Source organism: Engraulis encrasicolus, chromosome 4 (genome assembly GCF_034702125.1).
Source record: "Engraulis encrasicolus isolate BLACKSEA-1 chromosome 4, IST_EnEncr_1.0, whole genome shotgun sequence".
Lineage (NCBI taxonomy): Eukaryota > Metazoa > Chordata > Actinopteri > Clupeiformes > Engraulidae > Engraulis > Engraulis encrasicolus.
The window spans coordinates 40,556,779-40,564,834 of NC_085860.1; the positions used below are offsets into that span (position 1 = coordinate 40,556,779).

At 41.7% G+C, this 8,056-nt stretch overlaps 1 pseudogene; it reads right to left on the reverse strand.

Annotated features, from left to right (window-relative positions):
- Positions 1–208: 208 nt before the first annotated feature.
- On the reverse strand, positions 209–7,788 carry LOC134448089 (uncharacterized; annotated as a pseudogene).
- Positions 7,789–8,056: the final 268 nt, after the last annotated feature.

Consider the following 8,056-nt stretch of genomic DNA (forward strand, 5'->3'; position numbering starts at 1 on the left):
ACGCTTTTGTCAGCTCCCTAACGGTAGGCTAATGCCCTTTTGCTCCCGTAACCGACTCCACTATAACTAACTTTTGAACTTCTGGCAAAATAATTCTAATTGCTCTGTTAATTGTTCTATTCAGTAATTCAAATAAAATTAGAAATATAACTTGATGAATGTGTGGGTGGTAATATAAATTTCAAAGTAAATTTCAAGGTTATATATTTCAAATAATGTCCATGATTTAATCCAAATAATAAGTCCAAATAATGTCCTCCTTGATTATGCAATAAACTGTCAATTGTCCTCCTCTGACACTGTAATGCAGCACAGGCAGGAACGAAGGAAGCGGCTCCAGAATCCAGAGTTCTTCTTCTTCTTATCTTTCTCTGCCTTGTTCTGAGCTTTGTTCTGAGCCACATGTGCAGTACCCTGAAGAAGAGAGCACATACACGGTAATGTGAGACATGTTTGCATATTTACCATATCTTCTGCATGCTGCTGTACACATACAGAATATTGACATAAATTGTCACAGCCTAAGAAAAGATAACGAAAATATGTCTCACCGCCAGCAGCGTCTGAGTCTGGCTCTTGAGCTCAACCATCAGCCTCTCGTGGTTGGCCATGGTTTTCTCCTCCCTCTTCTCCTTCTTCACCTCCTCTCTCTCCTGTCTCAACTGTCTCTCCAGCTCGGGAAGATCTGTAATGACAAACAGACTATTTAGACTAAGTGGCTAATACTAACGTTAGCTAATTTTTAGCGAACTTGGTTAAATGCAATGTACTTGTAACAATGTCTGTAATCACGTTCCAAATTAAACACAATGAAGTTAGGACTTTTCCAACACATTGTGGGAACGGGAAAGAGTTTCACACAGTATTTATTGCATCAAACCAGACGTATTTCAGAACAACAAACAACTTCCAAAAGCACACAGGATTTGGCTTTATCATCAGCCTCTTCATTATTGGGGATGGTAGTATGTCTATGCAGATGTTAACAGAGCCCACACACTATGTAACATTGCCAAGAGATTCACACATTTTCCACTGCACACAGATGACCCTCACCAAACCAAGCGGATGGTGAGAGAACGTTGAACCCCACACTCAGAATTCTTGACAGTCAAACAAGGCACTGAGTTTGAAATGTTTGGGGTCACAAAAACGATATAATATATAATAAACAAGTAACAACAATAATTATATAATGAATTATAATAATAAATAATACATAATAAATTAGATACTTGGAATGCATACTTTTTGATTTTGAAAACGTAATACTTAAAGCGATGGTTCGGAGTAGAATCACCCTAATGCCATTTGAACCGTGACACCCATCCACCTTTACACCCGAAGTGTTTTCTGCCGCAGGCTTACATCAACAGAGTTGCCGTGTTATTCGATGTTTATTCCGGATAGCTTGACTCAAGCGCATATGGATACTGGGCACCGTCTCCAAACTTTCCCCACAAAAATAACATGTCATGACACCAAACTTCTACAGTATAACAAATGTGGTTTGTACTCACAAAAAGATGAATTTGAAACTTTGTACATAGTCCAGGAGTTTATTAGTAACAACACACGAGACGATTAGCTTTTCTGCTGCTAAACATCCGTCGACGTCACTTCCTCCAGCTGGGACTTTGTTGATGGAAACAAAAAGACAGCTTGCGCTACAACTAGAAATTAACCACTTCGGATTTAAATTTTACCACGTTTAATAAATAGAAGACGATGCCACACTCGTGCATATATCCTGGCTGTGGACTAAAACACAAACCTTACAATAAGTGGACAGTCCCAGCTGGAGGAAGTGACGTCGACGGATGTTTAGCAGCAGAAAAGCTAATCGTCTCGTGTGTTGTTACTAATAAACTCCTGGACTATGTACAAAGTTTCAAATTCATCTTTTTGTGACAAACCACATTTGTTATACTGTAGAAGTTTGGTGTCATGACATGTTATTTTTGTGGGGAAAGTTTGGAGATGGTGCCCAGTATCCATATGCGCTTGAGTCAAGCTATCCGGAATAAACATCGAATAACACGGTAACTCTGTTGATGTAAGCTTGCGGCAGAAAACACTTCGGGTGTAAAGGTGGATGGGTGTCACGGTTCAAATGGCATTAGGGTGATTCTACTCCGAACCATCGCTTTAAACCGTGCTTATTTTATCCAATTACCTGGTTGAAAAACTAAGCTCAAGTGTAAAACAAAGAATATTTCAATAGTTTTCGTTACAAAAAGATATATTTACTAAACAAATAAATACAAGCAAATAATAGATAGGGATGTAAATAATATTGAAATGTATCGACATATCGCGATACAGTCTGATGACTGAATCGAATCGCATTGAATCGTGGGGCATTCGTATCGAAAATAATGGAATCGCTGGCCCCTGCCCAATAACTTAATAGAAGTGGAAAAGTAATTGGGAAGAAAAATGTAATCGAATCGTATCATATCGTATCTTGGGGCATTCTCAAGTATCGAAAATACCGGTAATCGAATTGTATCGCATCGAATAATACATAGGCCTAGTATAGTACTACCAGAGACGGTTTAAATGCATAGAATAGAGAATGCTTAGAATAGAGAATCTTTGGTACTACAGTATAGTATCGTCATGGAGGCTGTGATTTACACCCCTAATAACAAATATAGGGACCTGAAATGGCAAAGTGAAATATTTTGCGCGACTAAATTTGTATCAGAGCATACATTGAAATGTTATTCAAAGAAATATGAATTCCTCACCAATCAAGTCCATGGTGTGATCATGCTCTCCCTCGCGTGCCATGGCTCCCCCTGCGGGCTCCTGGGAGCAGCAAATGGAGGCCTGCGGCCTGCTGAGCCGGGACGATCTCCCGGTCTTGCCGGCAGTCGCCAGAGAGGAGGCGGTGGAGGTGGCCGAGGAGCAGTCATTGGAGGACAGGCAGCAGGGGGACGAGGAGGATGATGATGAGGAGGCGTTGAGGACGGCATATTCAGCGCAGAGGGAGCAGGGTTTGGGGGGACTGGCCGTGGGTCCGCGGGGGATGTACACCTTGTATTGGTCAGGGTAGACACGCTGGGCCCCGCTGTGGTGCTTCGCACGCACACGCTGCCAGATGAAGTGGGACGGCACCATGTTCATCACCTCTTCACAATAGCGGCGACTGACGGCAGCCCTGTAGTCCATGCGAGCCCACAGCCTGTCCCTCTGCTTCAGGAAAGCGTCCATTTCCTGCTTCGTCCAGTTCTTGCCCAGCGCCCAGGGTAAGATCTCATACATGCCCTCCTCGTCATCCTCCTCCATGGTGTTGGCCAGGTAACTGCAGAGCACAAATCTCTGGTGAGTGCTAGGACACCGCATTTTAGTCTCTCTGTGCTCTTATTTCAGCACAGTTTTGAAGATTTATGAAGTCATTTTTTATTTGTATAGCACATTTAATTCAAATAAAACCAAACAAAACAAGTCAAACAAACAGATTATGAAAGTACAATAGAAAAGCATCAGCACTGCCATACATACAGAATATTTCACTGAGCAGTAGGACATTTCTCAGTAACTGTGCAGATTAACTAAAAACATTTAAATAAGACATTGACAGTCATCTCAAATATTTCACTGAGCAGTTGGACATTTCTCAGTTGTCATGTCTGTTTAGTTATAGATACGGCATTTGCCTTCACAAAGCAGTATGAATCAATGGATGTGTGTACTTACAGTGCTATGAAAAAGTTTGCCCTGTTGTGTTCAACTATGCTGAAACAGGCCCTTTTGAAGTAGACAAATGTCATTGCCAGCAAATACTGCACAGAAGGGGAAAGACAACATGACAATAAGAAATATTATTCTTGTGGTTTTGGACAAATGTGAAACTTTTGTGTGATTTAAGTACAATATGCTTACTGACTGAATTTACTTTAGGTAAGTTCAATATCAGTTATTACCTTGTCTGTGATTTTACAGCAAGGATCCATCCACAAGAAATGCTGAATAAGATCATCCTCTGGCAAAGAAATATCCAAATATTTAATAACAAGAAAAAACAACTCAACTCATCAACAGTCAAACAATAATGTGATGATTTCCTCACCAAATAGTCTGAGGAAGGCAGCCATCTCCTGACTTTGGATGGTTGGACACAGCGTGGGACATAAGCGGGAGGCGTCGCCTTGACCCTGGCCGTTGTGGCTCTCCGCTGGTGGCTCTTGTAGGCCTACTGAAATGTTTGGGGTCACAAAAAAACGATATAATATATAATAAGCAAGTAACAACAATAATTATATAATGAATTATAAAAATAAATAATAATTAATAAATAAGATACTTGGAATGTATGCATTGAAAACTTAATACTTAAACTGTGCTTATTTTTATCCCATTACCTGGTTGAAAAACTAAGCTCAAGTGTAAAATAAAGAATATTTCAATAGTTTTTGTTACAAAAAGATGAATTTACTAAACGAATAAATACAAGCAAATATTAATAAATATAGGGACCTGAAATGGCAACGTGAAATATTTTGCACGACCAAATTTGTATCAGAGCATACATTGAAATGTTATTCAAAGAAATATGAATTCCTCACCAATCAAGTCCATGGTGTGATCATGCTCTCCCTCGCGTGCCATGGCTCCCCCTGCGGGCTCCTGGGAGCAGCAAATGGAGGCCTGCGGCCTGCTGAGCCGGGACGAGCTCCTGGTCTTGCCGGCAGTCGTCAGAGAGGAGGCGGTGGAGGTGGCCGAGGAGCAGTCATTGGAGGACAGGCAGCAGGGGGACGAGGAGGATGATGATGAGGAGGCGTTGAGGATGGCATATTCAGCGCAGAGGGAGCAGGGTTTGGGGGGACTGGCCGTGGGTCCACGGGGGATGTACACCTGGTATTGGTCAGGGTAGACACGCTGGGCCCCGCTGTGGTGCTTCGCACGCACACGCTGCCAGATGAAGTGGGACGGCACCATGTTCATCACCTCTTCACAATAGCGGCGACTGACGGCAGCCCTGTAGTCCATGCGAGCCCACAGCCTGTCCCTCTGCTTCAGGAAAGCGTCCTCTTCCTGCTTCGTCCAGTTCTTGCCCAGCGCCCAGGGTAAGATCTCATACTTGCCCTCCTCGTCATCCTCCTCCATGGTGTTGGCCAGGTAACTGCAGAGCACAAATCTCTGGTGAGTGCTAGGACATCACATTTTATTCTCCCTGTGCTCTTATTTCAGCACAGTTTTGAAGATTTATGAAGTCAAGTCGTTTTTTATTTGTATAGCATATTTAATTCAAATAAAACAGAACAAAACAAGTCAAACAAACAGATTATGAAAGTACAATAGAAAAGCATCAGCACTGCCATACATACAGAATATTTCACTGAGCAGTAGTACATTTCTCAGTAACTGTGCAGATTAACTAAAAACATTTAAATAAGACATTGACAGTCATCTCAAATATTTCACTGAGTAGTTGGACATTTCTCAGTTGTCATGTCTGTTTAGTTATAGATGCGGCATTTGCCTTCACAAAGCAGTATGAATCAATGGATGTGTGTGTACTTACAGTGCTATGAAAAAGTTTGCCCTGTTGTGTTCAACTATGCTGAAACAGGCCCTTTTGAAGTAGACAAATGTCATTGCCAGCAAATACTGCACAGAAGGGGAAAGACAACTTGACTTTAAGATGTAATATTCTTGTGGTTTTGGACACATGTGAAACTTTTATTGTTATGAAACTATTAAGTAGGCTACAATATGCTTACCCTACTGGCTGAATTTACTTTAGGTCAGTTCAATATCAGTTATTATTACCTTGTCTGTGATTTTACAACAAGGATCCATCCACAGGAAATGCTGAATAAGATCATCATCTGGCAAAGAAATATCCAAATATTTAATAACAAGAAAAAGAAAAGAAAAAAAACAGTCAAACAAATGTGATGATTTCCTCACCAAATAGTCTGAGGAATGCGGCCATCTCCTGACGTTGGATGGTTGGACACAGCGTGGGACATAAGCGGGAGGCGTCGCCTTGACCCTGGCCGTTGTGGCTCTCCGCTGGTGGCCCTTGTCCTTCTTGGGCATGTATCCGTTTCCTCTGAAACGCAGGTCCAAGGCCTCTCCTCACTTTAAGAGAGTGTGCCGTGGAGGGGTCCATTGCGCACAGTTACCGATGAAGGTGTTTTACACCATCCCTTTGGGTTCGTTTCCTCACGTCTTTCACTCGTTTTCGCTGAGCCCCAGCAGAGCGAACCCTTTCCAATCAAGCGGTAGTTAACTGTTTTGGTCACGGTCGCCGACCACCACAAAGGTAACAGGTAGCCTACCTGTTGAAAGAAATTAAGCGGACGGTGTTACTGCCCAGCCCGCATTTCCCGCGTTACCATTTCAACTTTCAGCTAATTTTAGTTTTGAACGTCGTGAAAACGATGGCCTATAGACCTACACATTGAGAGAACGAGCTTTGTTCGCATTTCAAATTGATTACTTTAAGATATCTACTCACCTTTCAGTCAAACAGATGTCTTAAAAGATATATATCTCTGAATCAGTGTCGCTATCGCAAATGAAACGCTTTCCAAAATCGCTGTCCAAGAAGTGTGTGCAAAGTGGAATGTTAACTTGTTTCCATGGCGGCATCATTTTTGAAAATAATTTCGCGATGGCGTCACAGTAGCCTATCCAGTAGGCCTACTAGATGATCCGAAATCCATTGGCCTTATATGCAGTGTGTGGGGCCGATAATTATTTAGGCCTATATATAGACTAATTATTATTATTATTATTATTATTATTATTATTATTATTATTATTATTATTATTATTATAGTAGTAGTAGTATTCATAATGATAATAATAACAATACATTAGGCCTAGCCTATAGGCCTAGGCTACTATTCTTCTATGCTGTTGTTATTGTGTTGTTGCTGTTACTACTATTACTATTAGACCCTATAATTAGACTAACAATTAGGCTACATAACCTATAGGCCTAATTCAGCTATCAGGAATGAGTCGGCTATTTAATGCAACAATCATGTCACATAGACTATGTCTTACTGTTTAACCAGTTGGGCATCAGCTAATGCAGTTGTTCTTAACCTGGGGTGGGTCAGAGATCAGTGGGTGCACAGAATTTTGTTTGTGTAGAGGTTGTGACCAAAATTATACTTGCAAACATTATGGGCCTAATAGGGCCAAATTCAGTCCAAATTAAACAAGTTTTGGTTCCCATTTAAAGTCATTCAGGTATTGAATCATGTCTCAAGCGAGAATTATTGTAATTCATTACTCATTTATCATTTTTAGTGCCTATACACATGTAGAAGTTTGTGTTGGGGGTGCGCAGCTTGTCTTCGGCACAAGTAAGGGGGTGCTCTAAGAAAAAAAGGTTAAGAACCACTGAGCTAATGCACACACACACACACACACACACACACACACACACACACACACACACACACACACACACACACACACACACACACACACACCACAGAGTTTCCATGAATAAATTAGCAAATCAATAAGATCACAAATTCTCAATCCCTTAAATATGTATAAACACCAACTCCATATAACAGCACTAGGCTACAGTATTTAGCATCTTATGGATTCAGGGCATTAGAAAGTCTGCCTGACCTTAGCCTGGCAAGCCAGACTAAATGTGAGATTAAATGTGAATATTTAGTCTGGCCCCGATCAATGAGACATTGGAAGATTGTTGATGGGAACAATCCGGTGTTTTTCAAACAGTATCTATGCCTATATACCAGGTCCTGCATGATGATTGGTCTGCAGTTTCAGGGCCTGGGGCATTGTCCGAGGCTAGACCCACTCACAGGCAAAAATCATTTTGGCCGCTGGTGGGTGGAGCTAGATTAGGCTATAACCTGACCTACCGTTTGCCTGCGGGCAGCAGTTGGAGATGCAGATTATTCCAGTGAAAGTCTCGTCATTAATTCTAACATGTAATATTCGCAGCCGTTAACATGGGTAGTCATTTAGGGCAGTCATGGGTGAGCGGTTAGGGCGTCAGACTTGCATCCCAGAGGTTGCCGGTTCGACTCCCGACCCGCCAGGTTGG